At 52.0% G+C, this 25,471-nt stretch overlaps 2 long non-coding RNA genes and 1 other non-coding gene across 3 annotated transcripts; 1 reads left to right on the forward strand and 2 right to left on the reverse strand.

Annotated features, from left to right (window-relative positions):
• On the reverse strand, positions 1–6,418 carry LOC147575782 (uncharacterized). The gene is made up of 3 exons (XR_015241550.1): positions 3,652–6,418; positions 614–764; positions 1–388 (listed from the first exon to the last, which is right to left on the reverse strand). It is a non-coding gene; the product is annotated as an uncharacterized LOC147575782 (long non-coding RNA).
• Positions 6,419–14,772: 8,354 nt separating this feature from the next.
• Positions 14,773–23,461, forward strand: LOC147575783 (uncharacterized). The gene is made up of 2 exons (XR_015241551.1): positions 14,773–18,635; positions 20,367–23,461. It is a non-coding gene; the product is annotated as an uncharacterized LOC147575783 (long non-coding RNA).
• A 1,433-nt stretch (positions 23,462–24,894) lies between these two features.
• Positions 24,895–24,996, reverse strand: LOC112851592 (U6 spliceosomal RNA). Its single transcript, XR_003222784.1, has one exon. It is a non-coding gene; the product is annotated as a U6 spliceosomal RNA (small nuclear RNA).
• Between the last annotated feature and the right edge of the window lie 475 nt (positions 24,997–25,471).

A 25,471-nucleotide genomic window follows, 5' to 3' on the forward strand; every position in this document is an offset into this window, starting at 1 on the left:
TAGAAATGATAATAATGTGAATATTTACTGATCCATTATATGGCTAGTCTATTAAACATTTTAATTCATAAGGTAACATGGTCTGTTTAGAAACTTCCCTTTATTTTCAAAAACAGAATGTGGCTCTGGGAGATGAGGTTTGTTGCACTGGGTTGGGTGATCTTATTGTTTCTTAGATCTGGGAAGAAGTGTTCAGATGGTCTTGTCCGCAGGGGCTGGGGCGCCTGGGTGGTTTGGTCGGATAAGCATTCAACTTCGTCTCCAGTCATGATCTCATGGTTCGTGAGTTCGAGCCCCGCGTCAGGCTCTGTGCTGACAGCTCAGAGCCTGGACACTGCTTCGGATTCTGTGTCTTCCTCTTTGCTCCTCCCCTGCTAGCACTCTGTTTCTTAAAAATAAATAAACATAAAAAAAAAAAAAAACCTTTTTTAATAGCGGCAATATATCGTAGGGGAACACAGTGAAGGTTCAGAGGGGACCCGAGGGAGGGGCTGGCGCTCTGAGCCCCTCTGTCCTCTGACCCAATATAGCTGCCTCAGCTCTAACAGAGACCAACTTTGACCCAACCTGACCCAGTTTCAAATTCTGGGGAGGGAGAATCAGATTGGCTCACCTGGGCAGCTGTCCATCTCTTGTGTACTCAACTGTAGTCTGGGTCTGGGGTCATGAAGTATAAACACCATGTTGGGGCCTTAACTCTGCCGGCATGGCCACCAGTTCTGAGAGTCATGGTCTGGACAGGTATCTGAAAAGTCGCCACGATACTGTGGATAAAGACAGAGTTGTTCTGGTAAAAGGCATGGGGACCAAAGTTCTGCCAAACTGCCAACCCTCCCCTGGGGCCTGGGAGTGTAGTTCTGGAAACTATGGATCTATTTCTGCCCCCGGTTTTTGTAGGAAAATGAAGTTAGAGGGGCGCCTGGGTGATTCAGTCAGTTGAGCGTCCGACTTCGGCTCAGGTCATGATTTCGTGGTTCTTGGGTTCGAGCCCCGCGTCGGGCTCTGTGCTGACAGCTCAGAGCCTGGAGCCTGCTTCGGATTCTGTGTCTCCTTCCCTCTCTGCCCCTACCCCTGCTTGCTCTCTGTCTCACTCTCAAAAATAAATAAAAACATCAAAAAAATTTTTTTTAATGAGATTAGTGAGTGAGGTCACCTCCTCAGACATACACGCAGCAGCTGAGTGTGTGGGCTAGGAATGGCACGGGGGCCCTGACTCCTTGTGGAACGTTCGCTCCCCCCCGGCTCTGTCTCCCCCTCATTCCCAGTAACCCAAACACAAAACTGCTGGGAAAGCCTTCTGTTTCTTTTAAATTCCTCTTTTTAGAAAGAAAATCACTTTTGTATTTCTAAGGTGAGTTGGTTTTGACTTGCAGAGTTAAAAAGAAAAAGAAAAAAGGAATACAGCGAAAGTCAGTGTTAACACCAGAAGGCGGCTTGTGTCCCTGGCCAGAAGCTTCCTCTGGCGTGCTCACCAGACCACGTCTTGCCCAGCACCCTTCAGTCCTCATTTCTCCCTCACCGAGGATCTCCAGACAAGGGCCGGGTGGCACAGGCAGGCTTGCTGTGGTCACTGACCATGTGTCAGGTTGAAAATGTGCTTTGGTGCCTCCCATGGTACAGTGACTCTTGTCCCCGTGCCTCCCAGCAATGCCCCTGTGTGCGGGCCGAGAGGCTACATGAAGCATCTTGCAGGAGCATGGTGAACGTGATGGCCCGTTTCCCTTAGGGGACATACACTTGGGGGGAACCTTCCTCCCCTCCCCGCAGACCGTTCCAGGGGAAGGCGCTCGGCTCTGTGGCTGAGGTGAGACTCTGGCCACTGTCCTTTACAAAGCCCCGTTGCTCCTCCGTCCGCGGGGTCAGCTCGGGCTGTCTGGAGGCTCTGTCCTGCGTCTTGCACGCAGAGCCACTTGATGGCACTGTTAGAACTGCAGAAGAGAGGCCGCCTCCCTTGAAACAGTACCTACCCCCCGCCCCCCATCTTCTCCAAACTGTCATTTCCAAGCACCTCCTTCCAAACAGAGGCAGAACAAAATCATTTCCTAGCCCATTCCTGCTGGCCTGCCCCCCCCCACCCCTCTACAATCCACTCCCTGCTGGATGTTAAGATTTAGGGACCGCTCTGGTCCCCCCCCTCCATCCTTCCATCCTACTTTTCCAGATCTTTATCATTCTGTGTGTCGGGGGGGGGGGGGGTTGCTCTGGGGTTCCAGGCAATCTGCCGGAGGAGAAAGGGCCATGAAAAGCTCCTAAGGACCTAGGGATCTTAAAGAGAAACAGAAGTGCGTGGAATCCTTCTGGCCGCAGGCCTTGTTTTCTGGAAGAAAGGAGCAGTTGGCCGTGGGGGGAGAGCAGAGGCTGCATGGAGAGGGGTCACTGGGAGAAGGTGCTTGGGAGGAACGGGAGGAATGTGCAGACAGTGCAGGAAGTGAGCTCTCTCAGGCGGAATCTTGGCATTAGGTTGCACGGATTAAAGGCTTTCTGTTCTTGGCTTCCCAGCTGCCACTGTGTCAAAATCCCCCTCGACCCACCGGGTCAAGGGTGGGTGGGGGCGTGGTCATAAGCGACCCTTGCCTTCATCCCTTGTTTTGGCTTCTGGTTCCCTGTTCTTGCTGTCACTTCCTCTTTCTCAGAGATGTGTGTGGTGGGGACCACGAGCCAGAGAAGATGGGAAAGCACCGATGCCCCACCCTGGCACCGCGGACCTCAGGTCTGCCCACCACAGAGCCACCCACCGCTGCTCCAGCTCGCCTTCCGCAGGAGGAAGGAGAAAACGCTGTTGCTTGGGAGGAGTTAGCTGTGAGGAAGGCATTTTCCCTGAACAATGACCAGGAAATACTGTCTTGCCTGATATTCTCGGACATGTGCTGCCCTCTTGGCAGAGTCCTTTGAAGGCTTGTTAAACCATGTAAATGCCAGTGAAGCAGTCCCCTGACTCAGAGCGGCCCACACAGCACAGGCCGCCGAGGCCTCCTGGTTTCCCCTTGGCCGGTGCTCGCCACGCCCCTCCTGCCAGCCAGCGCTGACCTTGAGTGGGGGATCCAGGCCAACCGCAGGTGGGAGGTCATTCTCTGCTGACTCAGGCCCCGACTGGGGCAGGTGCGTGCCTCCAACCCTATGAGTAATACCCAGCTTTTCATCTTCAAAGGGCCTTCCCAAGATTAACCAATTAGTCACCCCCAGAGAGCTACAAAGCAGGCGACTATTGTCTTCATTAAGCCTGTGATGGAGGAGGGAGGCGAGTGGAGTCCCCACCCCAGGCCAGTGAGAGTCTGGGTTTGGGTGCCCGTGAGCAGTCGCTCGGGATGCCCCAGGGGGTTGCAGGGTGTGTGGTGAGGAAACACGAACACGCTAAAGTGGAGGCTGGAGCTTCTCGCCGAGCAAAGTCGGGGGAGGCCACGGAGGGGTGAAGGGGAGGGTTGGAGGGTCTTAGGCCGTAGGAAGGGTGTCCTGCTGAACCCAGAGCGAGCAGCTGCAAAGGCAGGTTGACACAGCTTATGCACGGAGGGCTCCCCCAGATGTTCTAAACCCTCAGAAACCGGTGCTGACGATGGCCCTCCGAGCCCTCCAGATATCTGTGAAATGAGTCTTGGAACACTTCCCTTTTTGTATCTGTATGAGGATTTTGAATGACTAAAAACGATCAAGCACCTTGTGGACCAGACGCGTGATGCGGAAGGTCAGAAGAGCCAGGGGCGAGCGCTCGTCCAGGTCACTCTGTGCCGCCGGTTTGTCCTCTTCCAGACGCGCAGCGCGGGTCAGAGAGTTTTGGGAGGTAAGGCTGCCCTGGTGACAGAGTAAGAACCGAAGCACCTTCTGGAAGCCAGACAGCAGAGCAATCCTTTCAGTCAACCCTGTCTGCAGCTGCTTTTTATAAACTTGGCATAAATATGTGCTTGGGAACGCCAGGACAGTGTATCTGGAAAATATTTGCTACCCTTCGAAAACACACACACAGACACACACATGGGCATGCGCATGCGCGCACACACGCGCGCACGCACACACACACACATGCTTGGGAAGGGAAAAAAAAGCACAACAGAAATTGTGCATAATACAGAGTGGCTTCACTTGTGGTTTTTTTCCATTACTTCCTCAGTTCATTTTTCTGCTGCCAATTTTAGAAGGCCATAAGTCATAGTTGTTGTTAAACTTTGTCAGTTAAAATGTAACTCTAAGAACAAGTCATATGATACGTTGTAGCCAAATGGCCTTTTGGAGGGAAGTTGTCGTGGAAGGCACGGTCCAGGAGTGAGTGCCGGTGTCCCCAGGTCTCCTTTGCTGTGCATTACACACTGTGCCCGCAGGCGGTCCTGGCCCTCTGGGCCCCAGAGTGGTCATTTTTGCCACAGCTCCAAAGGGCCACCTATCAGAAGAAAGTAGATGTGCCGAGTCTGGTTTCTAATGTTTACTCTGTGTGACCCGGAACAGAATGTGGTCTCGTTACGGGTGATTTGTTACGAGTCCCCCATTTGCTGTCCTAGAGATGACGGGATCTACTTCCTCATAAACCGTGACCCAGCAGAACCAGAAACTAAGAGTCCAAAAGGAAGGAATTAGCCCTTTGAGGCTGGGAGCGCTAGCTTCTTCACATCTGCCCAGAGGAGCAGCGGACCCTGAGTGGCAGGCAGCCTGGATCGTGCCTCTGGGCTCTGGGGGCGGGGCGTGGGGGGCTTGGTTTGCTGCCTGGCGTCGTTTGGGACTGGGCACCTTCTGAGGGCAGGGCCCTGGGTGTCCCCAGCAGTTGTGGTGTTGAAGGCAAGGCCAGGCACAGTCAGCACTTACACATGCTTGTGCTGACAACCAAGATCAAAGACAAACACCCACAAGGCTGTCAGAGCAAAATCAGCCTGCAGGGAGGCACGACCGCCGGGGGTGGGGGAGCCTCCTCTTTCCAGGCCTGTCTTCTGTGCGGCCTTCCGTCTGCTGCACTTTCCTCTGTCTGACCGTCCACTGAAGCCACCTTGGGGTCTCAGAGGAGAGCAGGGGGAAGACACAGTGAGGATTAGGGAGACTTACTCAGGGGCCAGGCTTCCAAACTGTGAGGCCAGGCATCATCTCTGTGAGGCAAAACCAGAACGGGGACCGTTGTTCCAAAAGCTGGTCCTCGCTTTAATCCATGGGCCGCTCGGAATTTCTGGGAAGGACTGACAGGTCTGATGCCAGACCCTGCCCCTGACTTGCCAGGCCACTTCCAGGGAAAAGCAGGGCTCTCTCGGTTCCTGAGGGTGCATCTGTCTAAAGGGTGCTCTGGCCGCATGTGCTGTGCATGGGCCCGCGGTGCCCGGATGCCAGGTGCAAAGGCCACTCCACTGCCTGACAGCTGGGCCCTCCAGGTCATGGTTTGCTCAGCTTGGGGCATCCTGTGCCACTGACTTCAGAATGACCCTTGTAGCATCTCAGCTGGCCTGCCAGAGATCGCCATGCTTCTGATTTGGACCCCCTTTCCTCCTTCGGGGGCGGGACTCTTTCGTTCATTCAGTCCTTCCTTCGCATTCAGTCCATTCCCTCTGAGCACAGAGCTACTGTGCTCAAGGTCGTGACGGGCCACCACACACATCTGTGAGCAAGGAAAGTCCCCATCTTCATGGTGTCTTCATCCTGGCTGGGGAGACGGGCAGATGGATGTGGGCCAGCCCATCCCACGAAGAACTTTGGCGTAAGATGCTGACTGCAGCCACGAAGGGGAGGGACAGATCGGCGAGGTAGCTCACAACAGGAAAGATGATTTGTCTGCAGGGGAGGTGAGGTGCCCTTGGATTTGCCGCTTCACCCCCAGAGCGTCGCCTGTGGAACGGGCACACCGCCATGTGCTTCACGGGGTTGCTCTGAGAAGTGGGTAAAATAATGTGTGTGGAAAGACACTCTGACAAGCGTTGGCTCCTTCCAAACTCTCTCGTGTCCCCGGTAATCCGGCATCGGATCCATTTTCTGCCCTCTCTTTCGGATGAACTGATTTCACAGTCCAACCTTGCCTGGGCAAACGGGAAAAACCCATTGTGAAAGCAACCGGCCTTCAAACCATTTTCTTGGGAGGGAGGTGGAGAGCCCACATGCATCCGGATCCTTCAGTGCGGTCTCATCGCTAAATCCAGCGTCCTGCAATGGCCTGGAAAGAGCACGCGGCGGGGACAAGTTCCGAACCTCCTTCCATGTGTGCTGCGAGCCTGAGGCCACTCTGCCCTCCGGCCACGGCTCCTCGGTGCTCCGTCTATGGAGAAAGATTTAAAAGACTCAGGAAATGAACTCACATTTTTCTTGCCTCCCCCTCCTTTTCCAGAACAGTGCAGCCTTCCTGGAAGAAAGCAAACAAAACAAGTGTGGCTATTTAAAACATTATTGGAAACCCCGTTGTGAACACTGTGTCTTTGGGTGGCTCCCTGGGGCGCATGCGTCCCCTGAAGCTCCCTGTGGCCGTCACCCCATGGGTGTATCTGTGCGGAGGGGGCAGGGCAGCCGTGTGGTCTCAAAGGAAGAGGGGGCCGACAGGCAGAGCGGGCCTGACGAACTGGCCCCCCGAAAGCAACCATGTGCACCTGACACGCACAGACGGCGGACACAGACACGGAGACAAGTCCCCCGTGTGTGTGCGGCCGCGACTCCCCCTGAAACCAGAGATTCATCCCCCAAGTGCCGGTGACTTCTGCCCTGCATGCGGGTGACTATTTTGGGTTTCTAGGTGCTCTCGTTTGGTTTGTGGCATTCTTGGTGCTGTTATTAATAACACCGTTGGCTGCATGGAGGCTGAAGACGAAGCCTTTTCATTTCAGCCATCTGGTCAGGACGCTTTTCCTTTGATGAGGGAGAAACCTTTGCTGTGTTTCAACTGGAACGCTGCCTCCCAATTAAGGTGACAGCAGATGCCGCACGGCCCCGTCTTTGCAGGAATAGGATGCTCAGCCAGGCTCTAAGCGGCGGCTCCGTCCGGGAGGGAGAAGGCCGTTCATATTGATCGTGCTTGGGCATGTGGCGCAGGTACCGGCTCGCAGGGCCCTGGCCAGGAAAGCCGCCACGAGGTGTTTACCGGCTGGCTTGGCTTTGCGCTCAGCTTTTCCATTGTCAGGCCGTGACAGCGATGCGTTACAGACACCCTCAGGAGACGTTCCTCCACTTTCATAACAATGAAGGGCTTTTTTTTTTTTTTTTTTTTCTGACTCATCTTCAGAAGATTCCCCCCCCTTCTTCGTTTGAAAATAAATATAATTAGTAACAGGCAGACGCACTGTATATAGCCAGCCCTTCCTATCCGGGAGAGTTATAATTAAATGTACATGCTGTCTGTTGTTCTCTGTCTGCTGAGCGCCTTGCCACCCGCTCTAGGGGAGCAGCAGCCTGTGGGAGGGGGCTGCAGGGAGCGAGGCCTGTCGGGGCTCTGAGCCCTGCGTCCAGCCAGGAGCGGACACTCGCTGTTGACCGAATGGCAGACGGGACCGTTGTCCCCTCGCACCGCCCAGACCGGGGTTTTGCCCCCTGCTCAGCCTCGAGCTGCCCTGGGAGGCCCCCGGATGTGCCTGGTCACTGCTGGGGTGGTCCCCCCCCCCCCCGGCCCCTCCCAGGAGCAGAGGGAGGGTAGCCAGGTACGGTTGTCATGGCAACGTGGTGGCCACTGCCGGCTGCCGCCGGTGAGGGGCACCTGAGCGCCTGCAGGTTAAGATCGGCTCTGGCCAGGCGAGGAGTCAAGACAGCGTTCCTTTGTTCCCGGCTCCCTGCCTGCGAGGCTGGCACCGGGGCGGCTGTCCCCGCCCCTGCGGCCTGAGCTCAGACAGGTTATCCCCAGGTAACCCTCAGCTTGCCTTCCTGACAAGCGGGCCGGCTGGGCGTCCGGTGGCTTCCGTCCAGGCCCATGGAGAGCTCATATTCTGCTGAAATCAGTGGGTCAGGCAGGCTGAGGAATGCGCACACACACACACACACACACACACACACCCCTCGTGGGCATATTCTGGGACCACAGCACAGCCAACAGGCTCGGTGACACAGGAGAGGCTGCCGCGCCTCCTGCCTCCCGTCCCTCCCGTCCCTCGGGCAGCCAAGGTGGTGACCGGATGCCTGGTTGGCACAGCCCGCCCCCCCCCTCCCGCCTGGATCGAGTGCAGCAGGAGTCATCTGAGCCACAGGCACCTTTACCCAAGTTGCTCAAAGTGTTTTCCGAGCAAACAGTTGTTTCATAACACCCGTGAGAAGTAGGTGGGGTGACAAAGCATTCTCTGTCCCTGTCTTACGGATGGGGAGATTGAAAAGCTTGCCCAGCCAGGTGGCGAGGCCAGGAAAGGAAAGAGGGTGCTCTCTCGCCCGGGGCTCTGAGGCATGGAGGGCCGGTGGGTGCCCTGTCCCTAACTCCTGGGGCGGGGGGTCCTGGGCAGGGTGGGGAGGCCCTTTGGAGAAGGAGGCTAGAAGTGGGGGAGGGTCAGGCTTCTCCCACGGCACTGAGGGGCCGCCAGGAGCTCAGTTACTGTCCTTGTCTGAGGTGTTGACACCGGTGACCCGGGAGGCGTCCTTTGGCTTAAAGTTGCGGGACTCTCGGAGGTGGTCCGCAGATCCCTGTGCCGCATCCTGTGCCGGCCCAGGGATTGTTCCAGGCACCAGGGGTACGTGGCGAGTGAGGACACGTGGCCTTTGGCCTGAGGAGCTCATAGGAGACAGATCACCGACACATAACATTAAGAAGAAGTAATTTCGGAGGGTGCCAGGTGCTATGAGGAAAGTACAGATACTGTGACGGACAGAGATTGGCTGGAGGGGAGGGTGGGGGAGAGGGGCAGCTTTAGAGAGGAATCAGAGAAGGAGTCTCCATGGGCTAATCCCAAATGAGGAGAAGGAGTCAGATCCGGACCGGCATTCCAGAGGGAGGGACAGCTGTGCAGGGGCCCCGAGAGGACGGTGAGGGTGGCCTGTCCCAAGGTGAAGGAGAAGGACGCTGCTCCTGGATGATGGGAAGAGGGGGTGTGCGAGGACCTGGTCACGGGCCAGGGGACCAGGTGTGATTCTGGATGCAAGGGGGTGGTGCAGGAGTCAGGACCTCCTGGGGAGGTAGCACGGACACCCTTTTGTGAGGGACTCGATGTGGGGCGTGAAGGATGATTTCTAGGCGTTTGCTTGAGCTGGAGGACAGGGCCATGGACTAAGGCGGGGAGACTGAGGAAGACGCATGGACAGGAGACACAAAGGATGGTCTTGGACATGGGGAGTTGGAGATGCCTGCTTCCAGGTGGCTACTTCTGGGGCTTGGGCATCTGTGTTTCTTGAGCTCTTCCTCTCAGACCACGGAGAAGGAGGGTGGATCGTACTGCAGGAGTTCTGAATTCACCTGACCCTTCCAGTGCTCAAACCCAGTCTTTTTCAAGGAGGATCAGACTCCTGATCTCTAAGCTGCAGTGGGGCTCTGTCACTGTGGGTTTATGACGTGGGGAGCAGACCAGCCTGGGGTTGCTCTACAGTCAGACCCCCTTCTTTGTGGGTGCCTGAAACTGCAGACAGTACCGAACCCTGTATGTGTGCCATGTTTTTCCTATACATATGTATGATATGTTTAATTTACAAATGAGGCGCATTAAGAGAGTGACAACAATAGCTAATAATCAAAGAGAACAGCTATAACAATATACTGTAGTAAAAGTTATGTGAAAGTGGTCTCTCTCTCAAAACAGCTTACTGTCCTGTACTCCTCCCTCCTCTTGTGATGACAGGGGATGATCACATGTCCACGTGATAAGATGAAGCGGGGTGAATGACGCGGGCATTGTGACCTGGCTATACCCCGGGAGGATCACCTTCCCGACCGCAGTTGACCGCAGGGAGCGAAACCGCAGATAAGTTGGGGAACTTCTGTATGTGATGTGGTGAACAGCCTTCCGTGGACTCAACTCGCTTGTCCCTTCCCATCCAGCCCCTTCCTTCCATGGCCAAATCCTTGGACATTTACTCTTCGGCGCCCCACTTTGGCTGATCTGTTACCTGTGGGTAAGGAAGCACCTAAGTCTTGCCTGTCTTTTGACTGGTAAAATAGAATGGCAAAGTGATTAGCAATTTCTTCCGAGAAGGGGCATTTGAGGAGGATGGGCCTATGTGTTCACTGACCAGAGAGGAGCCCACTAAGCAGGAGGGCCAGGATTCTTTGTGGCCACTGACTTGGCATGGAGCTTTGAAGAACATGCTAATTCTTACCCCACAGTATACATTGAAAGCTACAAAAAAGATTGCATCAGAGAAAACAGCTCAAGCCCCCTACTGGACCCACCTACTGCCGGGTCAACTCAGAGCCATTAGTGCAATGGAAATTCCGATTCTGGGTCTCCAAGGAATTATTATCATTATCATTATCATTACTATTTTTAAGTAAGCCCTACACCCAACGTGGGGCCCGAACTCACAACCGGAGATCCAGAGTCACAGGCTCCACCGACTGAGCCAGCCACGCGTCCCTCCAAGGAATTATTTTGGAGCTAAGGATGTATTATAATATTTACGTCTGTGGGAATTTCCTGGCGTCTCATCGTAAAGCTTTTTGCTATGGCAGGGGGTCTCATCGTGGATTTCACACAGGAAGTTTCTGATGTACCGAGAACATCGTATTATGAGGTTGTCTTCCCGTGTCCCAGGAATAGATTCAGAGATACCTGTTCTCATACCCCAAGAACTCCTTGGGTAAAGACTCAGAAGCTCACTCATTATGATTGACTTTTCAGTGGACAGACCGCTGTCACCGACGTGGTGCTTTGAAGCACACCAAGTGCCCTCGTGGCCATTTTCTCATTTGATTCCGGCCACAACCCACAACAGTACTGGCATTTCATCAGTGCAGACGCAGCAGCTCAGAGAAGTCAAGTCCTTCGTCCAAAGTCACTCAGCAAAGGGAGAGCTGGGGATTAGTCCTGGTCCTCAGACCTCTCCCACTTTCCCAAGTCCCCGTCATCCCACCTTTGGTGGCAGTGGGCCAGGGTGGTTCTGGGCCTGTGTGGGCCGATGTCACTGTGAGTTCTGCGAGCCCGGCCCGAGAGGTGCTTGGAACTCCCCGAGCTCGCTCTCGGGAACTGGTTCTGCTCACCGAGGGCTGTGTCGCAACGTGACCGATGGATGAGAAGGCTGACAGCCATTCCTTCGCCAATGTGATTCAAGGTCATTTGTCACCTCGGGAAGCACACGGAGCAGCGACATTCAGCAGGGAGGCGCGCTGCTCCGGAGCCAAGCCTGCGGTGTGGCCTGGCACCTTTCCCGCGCGGCAGGGAGAAGGGGAGCTTCTGGAAGTGAGCAAGTGCCTAGCCAGGCCCGGGAGTCCAGAGCCCTGGAGACTTTGGTCAGAGCTGACTCAGCCCCTCTTTTGAGAAAGGAATCTGATGCAATGTGGGGGTTGCATCCCCAAGCCGGGGTTAGGATGCCAGGACACAGGAGGCATCAGCAAGAGCTGGTGACTGCCGTCGCTGGCCGAGCTTCGAGACATGACAGGCATCACCGGAGGGTCAGCAGCTGCCGTCCCTCTGGTGTCGCCTGAGGAAATCACGCTCACTGAGCTATCAGAGTGTCCTCATAGAGACGATCTCTCTTCCTAATTTAGCAGGCGGTGCTTGCTTGCTTTTTCTGAAGGAGCCCAGAACTGTCCACCTACACTGCTGTCCATCAAAGCACCGTGTCCCAGAGGAGGAGGCCCTCACGGGTGGCGGGCCAGGCCCTGGGGTGGAGGCCTGGACGTTGTCGCCCGTGCTCTGAACAGTGCATGCCCCGGGTTTGATGGCTAAGACGGTGCCTTGTCTCACTGGGCCTTCCTTCTCACATTGGTAACATCGGCCTCCATCACAGCTTCCTTTTGGGCTTTCTTGCTCAGGGGAACAGCACTGAGATGTCCTTGTGGTTCATGACCCAGGCCTCAGCTCAGGTGTCCCTCCCTGAGAGAAGTCTTCCTGATATGCGTTAGCAGGCCCATGCCATGCTTTTTTTTTTTTTTTTTTTTTTTAAATGCTTATTTATTTCTGAGAAAGAGAGAGAGACAGAGTGTGAGTGGGGAGGGGCAGAGAGAGAGGAAGACACAGGATCTGCAGCAGGCTCCAGGCTCTGAGCTGTCAGCACGGAGCCCGACGCGGGGCTCGAACTCACAGACCGCGAGATCATGACCTGAGCCAAAGTCAAGTCAGGCGCTTAACCAACTGAGCCACCCAGGCGCCCCTGGCCCCTGCCAATCTTGATGTTCCCCTGGGCACCTACCACTACCAGAAACTACGTATTCGTTTGTTTGTTGCTTCTGATTCTCCCTGTCACTAAAACGTAAGCTCCTTGAGGGATGGGAGCATGCCTAGTTTAGCTCACCATCATACCCTCAACACCTGGCAGGGAGCTCGGTGCTAGGGACACACAGTATCTGTCCTTGGAAGGAAGGAATGAATGAATGCAACCAAGTAGCTGACATGGATGTGGGCACCAGGAGGGGCAGGCTTAGTGTTTGTTTATTTTTGAGAGAGAGAGAGAGATAGAACACGAGTGCGGGAGGAGCAGAGAGAGAGGGAGACACAGAGTCTGAAACAGGCTCCAGGCTCTGAGCTGTCCGCACAGAGCCCGACGCGGGGCTTGAACTCGGGAACGGCGAAATCATGACCTCGGCCAAAGTTGGACGCTTTACCGACTGAGCCACCCAGATGCCCCCAGGAGGGGCAGGTTTATACAGGCGGATGCTCTACAAGGGCCCTCCCAGATGCTCCCAGGTGCCACTGCCAGCCTGGCACCACTTGCGAGCTCCCGGACCCCCGTGGGCTCCTCCTGGGCTGAGCGGGAGGGGCGTCCCAAGTCGCTCAGTCATTATCCGACGGATGAGTGGGTTGTGCGGATGAGTAAACAGCGATGGACCGGGAGGTCAGGCATCATTCAGCCTCAGAAACTGCACGTGTCAATGGGATCGAGGAGCCCAGGAATGTGTTTTTCGTTGATGTAAACCTGCTGCAATAGACCACACCTGCTTCTTGACCCAGGAACGTGGGAAAGAGAAAGGCACGGCCTGTTTTGGTGCTGGCAGAGTTGCTGGTAATAGAAGAATGCCCTTCTTCTGATTCAGAGCGGGGAGGCGCTCTGGTGCCCTGCCATTGCCTGAGGACTGCAGTGTGAGTCGTTCCGTGGCTCCTTGCCCTTCCCCATCAACGTTCTGGCAAGTGACTTGTTCCGACAAGTACTCGCTTTTGGGATGGAACAGCCTCTCTTTTGTCCAAAACCTTCCCCTGGATTAAAGACGTACAAAGAACCCTTCGAAGAGGAAAATAATTGGGCTGGGAAGAGGGGACTGTGTCTCGTTTGGACACTCAAGTCCTTAAGCTCCTGCCCCGAGAGCTTCTGTCATCTGCTCCTCCGGTGCCCACAGCGCACCAAGCCTTTTGGCTGCCAGCCTGGTGTGGTCTCCATGGCTTCCTCCTTCGCAGGAGTCAGCCACATGCCCTTGAACCTTCTTCCTTTCCTCTCCCCTGCTCCCAGTGATCCTGCTAAGAGGACGCGGCAGTTGAGCAGCAGACTTCTGGAGCCCAGAGTCGAACCCTGCCCGGAGACCCCGACTCCATCACGAAAACTGTTCGGGCATAGGAAGAAAGCAAGACTCTGGGGAAGCACCGCTTCCGGGGCCACGGTGGTGGGACTTCTGGGAGGCCAGGGTCAGCTCTGGGGGATTCGAGTGGTGCCAGGTGACAAGCTTCCCCCCCCCACCCCTGAGTCTTGTCTCTTGTCCCAGTGGCTGCTGGTGGGAGGCGTGGCCTACCCTTTTCAGGAGTGGGAGGGCCTGCCTTGCAACACTGCGGACCAAATACTGGTATTACTTGGGCCAGGTAATCAACCCCCACAGCGCTCCCGTGTGGCTGGTGCTGTCGTTACCTTGTCATTTGTCCTGGAAGGTGAGGCTGGGCAGTGAAGCCCATGTCCATAGAGTGCCTGCACCGTGCTCTGCAGAGGCGGGGGGCGTTCGATGGATGGGGCCCACAATGTGGACCCAACACCCCCTCACACACCCTGCACCTCCTGTAGGACTCCTCAGCTAGTGGCTGTGGGCTGGCCACTTGGGACTCAACCCACATACCCAGGCTTTTGTAAATCTCCACTTGATCAAATGAGCAGTTTTATTTATGCCTTGATTCTTTAAAATACTTGAAATGTTGATTTCTTCTCCCCTCTTGTTCTTTCAAGCTTGACATTTCTCGGCACATCAAAGTCTTCAGAATGCCCTCAAACTTCTGTCTCCAAAGGCGTTTCACTTGGCTCCGCGTGGTGGGAAACGCTTTTCCTTAGGGAGGTTAAAGTTTGTGTTTGGTTGTCGAGTTTGGTGGTGTTTATAGGAACAGATACCAAGGTGGGAAGCCTTTTTCTCAGCTGAGCGGTAATTTATGTTACGTGTTCATAGATTTCAACGATTCCAAGTAGGGTTGGCCAGAGTCTACGTGGTGTTTGATGTTCAGTGGTTTTATCTTGCTGAAACCTGTTGTTTTTATGGTTTTGATAAATCTTGGTGAAATAATTCAGTGTTGCCAAGACCCGAGGACTTTTTCCTCAGGTAGTGAGTGGGTATACAATCAATGCATGTACATATCATATGGAGAGAGTTGACCATGTTGCATTCAGAAGGAGTTTATCTTTCTAAAGATCCTCTTACCTGGTCATTTAAAAAATATCACCCTAGGGGCCCCTGGGTGGCTCAGTCAGTCAAGCGCCCAACTCTTGATTTTGGCTCAGGTCACGAGCTCACGGTTTAGTGAGTTTGAGCCCCACGTCGGGCTCTGCGCGGACAGTGTGGAGCCTGCTAGGGATTCTCTCTCTCTCTGCCCCTCCCCACTTGCTCTATTTCTGTCTCTCTCAAAATAAATAAATAAAACATAAAAAAATAAATAAAAATATCACTTAGTTACCTAGGTAACCATTTTCCATAAAGGAGAACAAAACCTAGTTCTTCACTTCTTGTCCCCCTTTGTCCCAACTTAGCGCATTACTGCTCCCCACGAGCATCTGCGTCCGGTTCTCTCCAGGACTGAGAACGAGTTGCCTTTTCCTCTGCAGGGCCAGCCGGTCCTCAAGGCTGGCCTCCCCACACCTGAGGAGCACCCGCCCTTCACTCCCCAGGCTGTCTCACATCCTGAGGGAATGTACTCGGTGACCCTGCAGGACCCTGTTCTTCCGTCCCTGCACAGCTAACTGTGCTAACGCAGGACTGATCTGCACTCCTGCTCGTCTGGCCCTCTTCTTACTGGACACCCGTTTCCATGCTCACGTTTCCAGGTGCACGATGGACACCTCCACAGGATTGTCCCACAGATACCTCAGATGCAAGAAGGCGAGGAATGAACTCACCATCTTCCTCTCTTAAGTGCGCGCATCTTCCAGAATTTCCCATGTCAGGCGGGGGTGCTACAGCCCGTCCAGAGGCCCGCGACAGGAAACCTGGTCTCTTTCTGGACTCTGCCTCACCTCCAGGTTCTAGGCCGACTAGGCCGGAGTTCACCTGTCTCTTGAGTCAGCAGTGCCCCTCATCGGCTCGGCCGCCCCCGTCCGGGCCCACAGCTCTCCTGCCTGGACCACGCAGTGGCTGATCCATTAGTCTCCTTGCTTGCGTCTCTTCTCCCTTGACACTTTCTCCAGATCAACGGAAGTGGGACTCTGACCACATGCTCCTCCATAGAAATGCCTCTGTGACTCCTGATTCGGTGGGAATCACGCTCAAACTCCTGTCGGGGCATGCAAAGTTGGTTCTGTCGCCTGGGCCCCATTTCTTGCCACTTGAGATCTAGAAGTACTGAGCAACTTCTGTTCCCTGGCATTTGCATGCTGGTCATGCCTGCGGCCTTGATAGGTAGGGGTCCCTTTGCCAGGGACACCTCCTGACTTCTCATCTGACAAGCTCCTATTCATCCTGCAAAACCCTCAATGTCACCACAGCTTTCTCCCAAGACAGATTCTTCCTTGAGACACAATCAGTGGGGCTCCGCTAAAGTGCATGCAGACCTCTGTCACTTCCGCCATTACTCTGTTGTCATGACTGCTCTTTGGCTGCTCTCCGCTTCCTCAGGCAGGAACTGCTTTTGTACCACCCACTTTCTAGCACGGTGTATAGCAAATAGTAGCCTCTCGATAAATGTGTTGAGTTGAGACCTCAAATTATCCTAGGGAGGTTGAAAGAAGCATAAGTCCTTGGTTGTGGTCCACAGGCCTCTTCACAGCTAATAATGGTCAAAGAGAAAAACCTGACAGGGACCCAAGAGACATACAGATCTTTTCTCCCCTTTCCCAGGGTGGTTGACCGCTCTTGAATGTCCTTTTTCGAAAAGAAGAGCTGAGCTTGATTTGGCTCAGTCATTTACTGACCCTGAGCCTCCCTAGGCTTTGGGAAGGAAGCAAGGATCCGATAGGATGATGCAGCCGAGAGCCCTAAGTGAACATTGGGGGCACTGGGGGTCTCCACGCCGGTGAGCGCCTGTCCTCTCTGTGGGTGATGAGTGAGAGTGACGTAGGCCTCCGCGCATGCGCAGAGCTGTTTGTAGGGGCAAAAGGGCCGCCCTGGAGTCCCGGATGCGGTTTCAGTCTGCAGGGGGTAAGGGCGGTGGCAGCTGTGTTTGTTTACCCGGGCGATAGCCGAAGAAGGTGACAGCACTCCTTTGGGGATGTCTAAGATTGGGTATGTGATGGAGCCACAAAGTTGAGGCCACAAAGGGGACTCCATTTTGGCTCAGGGCATTTGTCAGCAACTCCTGGGTGGGAGTGGGTGGTACTGGGAGCTGGGGGATGGGTGGGGCCACCGTAGAGCAGGCGGGTCTCCGTCCTGTGCTTCTCCAAGTGCCGGCGGCCGTCACACACCCCGTGAAGCCTGGGCACTGGTCACACTGTGAGCCGCGGCACAAGCCAGCAGGTGATGTATCAGCAACCTGAGAATGTGTGTGGCCCCGATCGGAACCAGGGCAGCATTGGAAGGAAGTGCACATCGGTGAGGGGCTCGGGCCCAGCCCAGCTGCTGGCCTCTGCGGTGGCTGTGGGGGCGCTGAACGACACCTGAATGGACTTTATCCTGAAGCCAGTGTGTGTAACTCCTGCGATTAGCTAACCAGGTGACTCATTGCTTACACTTCCTGAGTCCTCAACCTTTTTTTTTTTCCAGGAAGATTCCTATAAACTGGTCATAAAATATGCCGCGTGCGGTGCCAAATGCCTCTGCAGATACTTGACTCCATTCTGCATGTTCAGATGGCTCACCAGGCCGCAGTCACCTTCCGCTGACTCTGCTCACCCCGTGGGGTTCACCCGTGGCCACAGCCTTTCTCCCTGACCCAGCTCTATCTACAGGCTAGACTTTGTTCTTTTGCCCATCCACAAACACCTTTACTCACTCACGCCTGCCCCAGCCGTTACTGAGCACCTACCGAGCCAGACCCCCTGCCCACGCCCAGGTGTATAAACCTAACTGAGGCACAGACCCCACCTTCCAGGGCTTGTGACAGCCAACCACAGGGAGGGAGCTAAGTGCTCTGAAAGAACAAATCCCTGGGCCCTCAGCACGGTTATCCATACAGACTTGCTCAGCAACTTTCATAGAGAAAATGCAGTAGCATCTGGCCTGTCATCAGTGAGTAATAAAATACTTATTATACTTATAAATATACTCAGCCCCACTGAGGATTTTCTAGGACAAGTGCTATCTAGATGTGCCCTTATTCTGATCTAAAACACCTAACGACCGCACAGGCTGATGCAAACATAATGATATTAGTTGTTTGGTTAAAACGTGGCCCTGTGCAAGACTTTTGTAGACCAGCCGTGCGGTGCAAACAGAACTTTCTTTTGAAGCCATGTTTTGGGTAGCCCAGTGAATTAGGAATACTGGAATCAAGATCAAGTGAAGAATGGGAACCTATCCCAGGTGCGTCTCCCACAATGCACCTCACCTGGGTAAACACACATTTGCATATCAATGTATGGATTACAGACTTCCTTTTCTGAGACCTAGGAGGTGCCCCATTCCGCACGCAGGGGGTCCAACAGCCAACCGGCTCTCTCAAACCCGGTGCAATATGAGAACCAAGGACTCAGGTCTTCAGAGCCCCAGGGGCCAGTCCTACGGAGCAGTCCTTCGCTCTGCTTTCCCTAAAAGGAGGGGACTCTGCTTTGTAACTCACCCTGCCTTCACATGTGGGCCTGGCCTCCGGTCTCACAGGCTGCGCTGGCTTCTGCACGAGCTGGCCGGATTTTGAAATTACCTTTGGAGCCAGCCGTTATAAAAAGCCTGGTACTCAGAGGGGAAGAAAGGTAGTTTTGATGGTAGCTGATGAGCTCACCGGGTACAGACGGAACTTTTCAAACAGGCCAAATTAAAGAGCAGGCCTTGAGCCTGGGGCCTCACAGTGCTGCTGCGAGGAGCAGGTGGGAAGAATATCGGATGTGTGAAGTACAGGTGACAGGTAACCCGATCGCCGTGGCTGAGTCGCTGTGTGTGAGGCATGGCGGGAGGCGGTGCCGGTGGGGGCAAAGCCGCGCCCCTCTCATCTGTCTGCAGAGGGGCCAACAGGTTAACCCAAGCCTGTTCCTGCAGGGCTGACAGTGGCTGGTTGCAGCCGATGAAAGTGGATGTAAATCAGTGCGGTTTCCCCCGGCGGCAGTAATGAACCCACGGAACCTCGGAACCTCGCTGGAAGCAGGTAGTTTTAGGAGAATGGCGCTGGAGATGCTGGAGGGAGATTAGTGTTTCTCAGCTCTTGTAGCAATTTGCACATTTCAGTGTGCATTCAGCTCCACCTCATTCCCATTAAAAAAAAAAAAAAAACCTCATAAATTAAATTGCTAGGCAGGGAAAATCGACTTTGTTTCGATAGAGGGCCTGGGATGCTGGTCTGCTCCAAGGGAGAGTGGGGAGGCCTGGCTCCCAGCTGGTGTCCTCAGTTTTCTGGCCTCACCGACTTCTAGAACACGTCCACCTCAAGGACCTGTGGTTCTACTCACTTTTTTTTTTTTTTTTTTAATTTTTTTTTTTCAATGTTTATTTATTTTTGGGATAGAGAGAGACAGAGCATGAACGGGGGAGGGGCAGAGAGAGAGGGAGACACAGAATCGGAAACAGGCTCCAGGCTCCGAGCCATCAGCCCAGAGCCTGACGCGGGGCTCGAACTCACGGACCGCGAGATCGTGACCTGGCTGAAATCGGACGCTTAACCGACTGCGCCACCCAGGCGCCCCATGTGGTTCTACTCACTTTAACGAATCAGAGGACTTCCCGAGTTCTGGGAAGGCGTCTCGTCCGTCTGCCTGAGCGGCAGCTGGTGGATGACATGTGATCCTCCTTTCCAGTTGCTTGGGGTATAGGACTGGCTCCTCGAGGCCCTCTGCATGCGGGCAGCTGGCCCAGGATTACAGGCGGTGGGATTATTTGGGGGGACTATGTGGCCCAGTGAACGAGTGCTCTGAGAGTGGCCCCTTTGTTTTGGTCATTTTGGTCCCAGCATCTAGGATGAGGTGCTCAAGACCCAAGAACCATCTGTGGAAAGAGGGAGGAAATAACAGGAGGAAGAAACCGAAACCTACCAGCCCTCAGCTTAAGTCCAGTTCTCTGTAGCTTGCTCATTTCCATCAAGCACCGGGATGTGTCTTTAATGGGTCCGTAACCCCTCCCTCAAGAATATCAGTGAGGGAAATCAAGCCCGTTAACCTGCACTCTGTTCATCAGGCCATCCAGCACAGAGCGGGGATGGCTCATCTCCTGGGCGATGATGTCCTTGCAGAGAGAGCTTGATTTCCATCATGCCCCTTTGAGCGCCTGTGCCCTTCCCCCTCCTGGCGGGTATGCTTGGCAGGGGTCAGTACGGCTGATCCTGGGGGTCTCAGAGACACCCCTTCCCTCCAGTCAGGCTTCTAGAAATCTCGACCCTAGTTTTCAGAGTTCTGGCATTTCCTTTCTTTGGACAAGGAGGCTGGTGGGGGTGGGGTGGGGGTGGGGGGGCCTCCTGGTATGAGTGTGGTGAACTTGACTACATCAAGGTGTCCCAAAACACAGAGACAGATACCAAGTGTAATTATTCTTATCTTAGAGCTACCATGAAGTTGAGTTCCACAGGAAAAGAGTATTAAAGTATTTAAGCCTTATGTTTAACCATGAAATGAAAAGACTACTTCCCTTTACAGGAATTTGAAGTCTTAGAGGTCAGCCGGTGCTGTGGACTGCCTGCATGTTTGTGTTCCCCCCCCCCCACCCCGGGCCCCCCAAATTCATATGTTAAAAACCTAACCCTCAATGAGATGGTGGTAGAAAGTGGGGCTTTGGGAGGTGATCTGGTTAAGAGAGTGGAGCCCTCATGAATAGGTTTAGTGCCTTACAGAAGAGACCCCACAGAGCTCTCTCACTTTTTTTTTTTTTTTTTTTTTTTTACCCTGTAAAGACCGAGTAAGAAAGCACCATCTGTGAACTGGGAGGCAGACTTTCACCAGACACTGAGTCTACTGGTGCCTTGATCTTGGGTTTCCCAGCTTCCAGAACTGTGGGAAATAAATGTTTGTGGTTAATAAGCCTCCTAGTCTATGGTACTTTTGTTATAACAGCCCGAATGGACTAAGCCACAGCCCTGCCAGACTAGTACCATAACTTTAGTTCCAAAGCAGATTAAAATGAAATCCCTCAGAGATCCTTAAATGTGTGTGTGTGTGTGTGTGTGTGTGTGTGTGCGCGCAGTATAAACATGTGGCAGCAACACCTCTGTGTCATATGCACAGACATCCTTTGTCACCCACTAAGCACTCTGGGGAAGGACTCAGATAAAATGAAGAGCTTTGAGTTCCAAGTTCTGTCTCTGGCCTTGGAATGCTCAAAGACCTTCCCAGCTGTTCTGTGTTCAAGGGTGGCTTTCAAGAGCTGGGAGGGTGGTTGGAGCTACTCCTGGGTTTCTCTGAGCCCCTCAAAGAACACTCTGAGTGCATGAGAAACTGTCTCCACACTACCTGCAGTGGATGCCATGGTGCTGAGGAACAGTGGCAAAGCACAAATTAAAAAGAAGGATTCTGAGCTCAGAAGTAAACCCTCACGTATGTGGTCAACTAATATTTGATGAGGGAGCCAAGAACACCCAATGGGGAAAGGATCGTCTTCAACAGATGGTGTTGGGAATACTGGATAAACACATGCAGAAAGATGAAATTGGACTTCCGTCTTCCACTATGCACAGAAATTAACTTGAAATGGATCAGAAGATCCAAAACTGTAAAATTCCTGGAAGAAAACATAGGGGAGAAATTCCTTGACATTGATCTTGCCAATACTTTTTTGGATATGCACAAATGCAAAAAAAAAAAAAAAAAAAAAAAAAGCAAAAATCAACAAGTAAGACTGCCTCAAACTTAAAAGCTTCTGCACGGCAAAAGAAACAATCGACAACAGGGAAAGACAACTTGTAGAATGGCAGACGATGTTTGCAACCCATGTCTCTGATATATCCAAAATTTATAAAGAATTCATACAACTCAGTGACAAAAAAAAATCCCCTAAACGATATGATTTAAAAAATAGGCAGAGGAACTAAAGAGATGTTTTACCAAAGAAGACATCCAAATGGTCGGCAGGTACGTGAAAAGATGCTCAACATCATTCTTCATCAGGGAAGCAAATCCAAACCACAATGAGATACCACCTCACCCCTATTAGGACGGCTAGCGTCAAGAAGACAAGAGGGGACAAGTACTGGTGAGGATGTGGAGAAAAGGGAACCCTTGGGCACTGTGGGTGGGAATGTAAATTGGTGCAGTCACTGTGGAGATTCCTCAAAAATAAATTAAAAAAACAGAATGATTCAGCAGTTCCATCTCTGGGTATATACCCCAAAGAAATGAAAACAGCATATTGAACAGGTGTACACACTCCCCATGTTGATTGTAATATTATTAACAATAGTCAAGGTATGGAAACAAGCTATGTGCCTGTCAACAGACGAGTGGATAAAGAGCACACACACACACACACACAAATATTATTCATCCATGAGAGAGGAGGAAATCTTACCATTTGAGACAACATGGATGGATCTCGAGGACACTATGTGGAGCGAGATAAGTCAGAGAAAGACACCTACTGTATAATATCACTTATATGTGGAATCTAAGAACGCCAAACTCCTGCAAATAGAGTGAAATTTGCTTCCCAGGGGTTGGGGTGAGGCGGGGGAATAAGAGTGAGGTTACTACTAGCAGATAAATAAGTCCTGGGTCTCTAATAGACAGTACAGTGACTATAGGCAGCAATATTGTATTTATCAGACTTTCTAAGAGATTATATCTTAATTGTCCTTACCGCAAAAAACCAAAACATAATTATGTGACATGATAGAGGTGCTAAATACAATGGCGATCACATTACAATATGTAGGAATATCAAATCAGCGTGTTGTACACCTTAACCGTACACAATATTGTATGTCGAATATATTTCAATAAACAAAGAAGCATTCCGTACACTTGGCCTCCAGCCCCTAAAGTGTAGAAAGCCAGGGCTCTCATTGTTCCCCTGAACTGTGATCCTGACAGGTCGCCAGGAGCCCGGCACCCCGGCCGACACCCAGTTCCCAGAGACATTGTGCACGATGGTGGAATCACATGTTGCCCCTGTCCCAGCTTCTTGGGACCCTCCGTAGATGGGTCTTGGTGTGGTGACAGGAACGGGGGGAATGCAGTCATTCTGGGGTTGAAGAATTTCATTTAACACACAATAAACGTTTGTTGTGCGTCTGCCTTGTGTCAGACGCTGTGTGATAACACTTTTATGTTTCTTCCATTTAATCCATGTGATAATCCTGTGAGATAGGAATTCCCTTCTCCATGTAAGAGACGAGGAAACCACAAAGGGCCAAGAACATAACTGGAGAGGGGCCGAGATAGTTCTAGAATATCCATTCTTTGACATCAAAGGAGTATGTATGTGAGTATGTATAGATCACCTCATATGTGACTGTGGCGTTCAGGTGTTCAAACATTTGCCTTGGTTCCCTTTTCCTCTAAAATCTGCACTGCGGACTGTGTCCCTATGTCCTTGAGAGTAGAGCCCGCCCCTGGGAGGAGCTGGGAGACTGTGACCCCATTGGGGCCTGGTGTAGGGCTCCAGGGAGAGTGGCTAGGTTTACCAAACAAAAATGCAAGATGCCTGGTTAAATTTGAATTGAGTTTCAGATAAACTACGAATATTTTCTTTTTAGTATGAGTATGTCCCACGCAATGTTCAAGATATACTTATGCTAAAAAAAAGTATTCCCTTGTTTATTTAAAATTCGAATTTAACTCTAGTTCCAGATGAAGCTTGCAGTTTGGTCTAATGTGGAAGGGGGCTCTGTTTGCAGAGGCTGGGACTGGATTTAGCTTTGCTCATGAACTCTGCAGGCTCTCCACAGCTCTTTCTGAAATCAGTCTCACCATCTACACTCAAGGTCACAAACCGGCAACTTGGGCAGAATCTAACCAGCTATGTTTTGTTTAGCTGGCATGATGTTGATTTTTTTTTAAAAAATCAGTCAGTTTTTGAAACCAGGAGCTTCTACATACAAATCTAAATGTCTGACCTCCTTTTTAAATTTTAATTCCAGGGTAGTTAACATAGTGTTACATTAGTTTCAGGTGTGCAATATGGTGATTCCGCAATTCCTCACATCACCCTGTGCTCACAAGTGCCCTCCTTAATCCCCGTCACCTATTTCCCCCATCCACCCCCCTCTCCTCTGGTAACTATCAGTTTGTTTTCTATAGTGAAGAGTCTGTTTCTTGATTTCTATTTTTTCCTTTACTCACTGGTTTTGTTTCTTAAATTCCACATATGAGCGAAATCATATGGTATTTGTGTTTCTCTGACTTATTTCACTTAGTGTGATGTTCTCTAGGTCCATCCATGTTGTTGCAAATGGCAAGATTTCATTCTTCTTTATGGCTGAAAAATACTCCGTTGTATATATATATGCCACATCTTCTTTATCCACTCATCTATTGAAGGACACTTTGGGCTCCTTCCATAACTTGGCTATTGTAAATAATGCTGCTATAAGCTTAGGGGTGCCTGTGTCCCTTTGAATTAGTGTTTATTAGTTCATAGGGTAATTCCATTTTTAACTTTTTGAGGAAGCTCCATACCGTTTCCCATAGTGGCTCTCCACATCTTCACCAACACTTGTTTTGTGTGTGTGTGTGTGTGTGTGCACGTGCATTTAATTTTAGCCATTCTGATAGGTGTGAGCTGATATCTCATTGTAGTTTTGATATGCATTTCCCTGATGATGAGTGATGTGGAGCATCTTTTCACACGTCTGTTGGCCATCTTGATGTCTTGTTTGAACAAATATCCATTCATTTCTTGCCCATATTTAACTGGGTTATTTGTTTTCTGAGTGTTGAATTGTATTCGTTCTTTATATATTTTGGATACTAACCCTTTATCGGTTATGTCATTTGAAAATCTCTCATTCAGCAGGTTGCTTTTTAGTTTTGTTGATGGCTTCCTTTGCTGTGCAGAAGCTTTTCATTTTGATGTAGTCCCAATAGTTTATTTGTGCTTTTATTTCCCTTGCCTCAGGAGACACGCCTAGAAAAATGTTGCTCTGGCTGATGTCAGAGACATTACTGCTTTTATTTTTGTATGTATGATGTCAGCAAGTGGTCCAGCTTCATTCTGTTGCATGCAGCTGTCCAGTGTTCCCCGACACCATTTGTTGGAGAGGCTCCTTCCCATTGGATATTCTTTCCTGTTTTGTCAGAGATTAACTGGCCACATAACTGCGGGTTTATTTCTGGGTTCTCTATTCTGTACCATTGATCTATGTGTCTTGTGTCGGTACCATACCGTTTCGATTGCAACAGCTTTGTAATATAGCTTGAAGTCTGGAATTGTGATGCCTCCAGCTTTGCTTTCCTTTTTCAAAATTGCTCTGGCTACTCGGGGTCTTTAAAAACCTGGAACACTTCGTGAATTTGCAGATCGTCACTGCGCAGGGCCAGGCTAATCTTCTCTAGATCGTTCCAGTTTTAGTGTATGCGTTGCCAAAGCGAGTACTAAATTTCTGACATTCTTTAAAAAACCAGATCTGCCATGCTGGGCCCTTAAGACCAGGTGGAAGCAGTCGTCTGCAGCCCAGCTCTAGCACCCCTCTAAGACAGGGCATGCCCTCACCAGTGTGCCCCATTCCCATCCCCATCCCCATGGCTCCCTCTGGTTACATCCTACCCACTTGATTCACTTCTACCTCTCCAGCCCCTGCAGGCATTGAGTGTTTGACTCCTGATCTACACTATGTGCCAGAAAGTCTACTTCTAATACAGCAAAAATGCCCAGAGTCTTCACTGGACCGGCCCCGCCCATTTCTGCCATTTTATTGCATCTCCCTCCCGGCCCCCTCCCTCCAGGCACTGATGTTCATGCACTGGTCTCTGGTTGTCCCCTCCTGCCAGGTTTCATGTCGTCCCACCCCCCAAGGAATGCCAGCCTGACCCCAGAAGGCCAGCCCGTGGGCATGGCTTCCCTGAA

The sequence above is a fragment of the Puma concolor genome, chromosome D2 (genome assembly GCF_028749965.1).
Source record: "Puma concolor isolate L17-30 chromosome D2, mPumCon1.1.hap2, whole genome shotgun sequence".
Taxonomy (NCBI): Eukaryota; Metazoa; Chordata; class Mammalia; order Carnivora; family Felidae; genus Puma; species Puma concolor.